The sequence below is a fragment of the Schistocerca nitens genome, chromosome 3 (assembly GCF_023898315.1).
Source record: "Schistocerca nitens isolate TAMUIC-IGC-003100 chromosome 3, iqSchNite1.1, whole genome shotgun sequence".
In the NCBI taxonomy this organism is placed as follows: domain Eukaryota; kingdom Metazoa; phylum Arthropoda; class Insecta; order Orthoptera; family Acrididae; genus Schistocerca; species Schistocerca nitens.
This window is the reverse complement of record NC_064616.1, coordinates 62942808-62946144: the sequence shown is the minus strand read 5'-3', so window position 1 is coordinate 62946144 and position 3337 is coordinate 62942808. Positions and strand designations below refer to the sequence as shown.

The 3337-nt window shown below is 40.6% G+C and overlaps 1 non-coding gene across 1 annotated transcript; it reads left to right on the top strand.

Annotated features, from left to right (window-relative positions):
• The first annotated feature begins 423 nt into the window (after positions 1 to 423).
• Trnat-agu (transfer RNA threonine (anticodon AGU)) lies at positions 424 to 495 on the top strand. The gene has a single exon. It is a non-coding gene; the product is annotated as a tRNA-Thr (tRNA).
• Positions 496 to 3337: the final 2842 nt, after the last annotated feature.

The window sequence follows — 3337 nt, the reverse complement described above, 5'->3', positions numbered from 1 at the left end:
CTGAAACTTGGAATGAAAATTTGTAACAACGTCAGCATCCGGCCAGGTCTCGTGCTCAGTAGGCACATGACCTAACCACTGCGCCAACCTGGCGCAGTAGCTTTGCACAACTGATCCCCGTCACGCCTCAGCCCACTTGCCCTTGACACAATTTTTCATTCGTAGCTTGAGTATGCATACAAGTATGCATCACAGATGTTTGGGGTCTTTATAGTTTCGGTTGACTGAAGCACCGACGCCTGGGCTTCAAGTAGGATGCCCCGTTTCGTTCGACGCTGAGGTGCTATTCCAATACACTTGGAGAGCCTCAGCAACACTGTTCGAGTTTAGGAGGAATACAAAGTGGACTGAGGTGTAAACGAAAATCTGGATTGAGGAGAGAGGCACGCTAAGGCAGTCCGCGCAGTTGCGCACAGCCTCTGTGCCGGTGTGGCGTAGTGGTTAGCTCATCTGCCTAGTGAGCAGAAGACCTGGGTTCGAATCCCGGCCTTGGTACAAATTTGCATTCGTCGCTTCAATGTGCATATACAGGGTGTTCGGAAATTCCTGCTACAAACTTCTAGGACATGTAGCGGGGAGTGAGTAGATAATATTTTGAACAGAAACCCATGTCCGCAAAAGTGTCGGTTCCGTGCTACAACCATTTGAATACAAGTTGGGAACGCGACTAGTTTTATAAGTAATTGATTAGGCAGGACCCAGTACATAACTTGTTTTACGATTCCACTCATTAATAGCCAAAGGAATTGCTCGTGTACTCGCTCACGGTTTCTCTTTAGTGTGATGCGGTACGACCTCTGCCAGTTAGGTGTACGGCGCCTCCTCGGTGCCCCAGAGCCACGCCTGCTGACGGTGCAGGTACCCTTTGTCGAAGCTGTTGCGTAATTGTGGCAAAAAGGGTATGCGATGGGGCCGCAAGTTACAGAGAACGATATTGACAAAGGCGACGAACAGCTCTTCCATTGCCGCGAGCTTTGCCATTCAGAAGGATCATGTCAGTGTTTTCTGCAAACGTTTACTCAACGCGTCTTTATCCAGCTGTGACAAAGAATGTTGGGTCATCAACTTGTTATCGTTTGAAATAAACTGTGAAACAAATATGTATCCCTGAAGGACCTAATATAGGAGATTATCAAGCAGGATTTAGAAAAGGTAGATCATGTGCAGAACAGATTCTTAATTTAAAAACAATTTTGAGAGTGAGAGCTATACAAAATAAAAATACAGTAGTTACTTTCGTAGACTTCAAGAAGGCCTACGACTCAGTTGACAGACAAACACTATTCCAGATACTTTATGAATCAGGGGTAGATGAAAACACCAGAAGACTTGTTGAACAAACGCTCACAGATACAACATCAAGAATTAAGTTTCAAGGCGAAATTTCTGAACCATTCAAAATCAAAACAGGAGTTCGACAAGGTGACGGACTGTCCCCAATTCTCTTTAACTTGGTTTTAGATAAAGTAGTAAAAACATGGGAAAACACATTAAAAAACAGAGGCACAAAGGGTATAAGCATGGGCCAAGGAAAGAACAAATTTGAAGTAAAATGTTTAGCCTATGCGGATGATATGGCATTGATAACTGAAAACCGAACAGACGCAACAGTTATGCTTGATATGTTACACGAGATTGCTGAAAAGACTGGGCTAAAAATATCCTACGAAAAAACCGAGTATATAGAACACAAACATAATACAGAAAAGTTTATGAAAACAAAGTATGGAAAAATTAAAAGAGTTGATAGATTCAAATACCTGGGGGAGTGGATCCAAGCCAATGGACTGGATAACACAACAAATAAAGAAAGAATAAAAAAGTTGGAATTTGCATATAAATTAACACAAAACTACTACAGTAAGAAATCAATATCCATACAAGCAAAGATTAAACATTGTAATTCAGTTATTAGGACACAAGCAACATATTGATCAGAGTGCCTAACATTGAATAAGAAAGGCGAATTAAGAGAACTAGAAAAAAAGAGAGAAAAATATTAAGAAAAATTCTAGGTCCTGAGAAAAACAAGGAAAATAGGTGGATTAAAAGGAGAAATGAAGACCTATACAAAAATACAGAAAAGATCACAGATACAATGAGGAAGAGACGGCTAAAATTTTATGGACATTTAAAAAGAATGGAAGAAACACGTATTACGAAGAAAATTTTTAATTACGTTAGTAAGCTGAAAAACACTGTAGGATGGATAGAAGCAGTAAAGAAAGACGCCAACAAAATAGGTGTTACAGAAGAAATAATACGTGACAGGAATAACTTTAGGCTACTTATAGAAAACGCAAACTATGAAGAAGATGCGCCAAAACCTCGACCCAAGAGAGTGTGGACAGATGAGCAGAGACGAGCAGTTGGCGAGAAAATGAAGAAGTACTGGGAAGAACGGAAGAAAAAGAAACACCAGAAGTCTTAAGTTGTATGCGGTCCATAGCTGGCCAAATTCATAATAAAAATAAAAAAATCCCTGAAGATTGGGCTCTAACGCTGCGAAACTAGATGATTTATTTATCATGCAGCTGTAGCGGTCTTTCCCAAAAAATGGTTTAAATGGCTCTGAGCACTATGGAGTTCACATTTGAGGTCATCAGTCCCCTAGAACTTAGAACTACTTAAACCTAACTAACCTAAGGACATCACACACATCTATGACTGAGGCAGGATTCGAACCTGCGACCGTAGAGGTCACGCGGTTCCAGACTGAAGCGCCTAGAATCCCTCGGCCACACCGGCCGGCTGCGGTCTTTTTCATCGTGGTACAAGTCTACAGCTGTGGATGCTCGCAGTAGAAAATTTGCTGCTTCGGCATTTAGCGCTATATTAAGCGTTATGTGGGGATCACACTCTAACATCGAAAAATATTCCCCTTACCGTAACAACATGTGAAACCCCAGCGCTGCGAAACACACTTTGTTGCGGAATTAACTGTGAGACATATCCATCCTTAAGAATCAGTGCTAGATTAAATTTATACAGCGGATTGAATTAACGCCTTAGCAGTTTTCAGCTCTAGCTGTAAACATTAATTTGGGGTGTTCACAATTCTTTTATTCGAAAATATAAATTATGGCAGAGAGTTTGCTAGTGCTTTAATCATGAGCATGACTTGTGCAACTATGAATTTATAGGAAAGTTTAAATGCTAAAAAAAATGAAAAAGGCGTGACACGAAATTACTTGGCGCAGAGTAATTAAACATAGATTAAGATTAATTTGACAAAATCCAAATAATGGTTGGCAAAGTTTTGACACTTTGAACTCGCTAAACAGCATTCTCGTTTCCTAATGAATTTACCGCAACCAGCCTGTGCATTAAGTGTAAC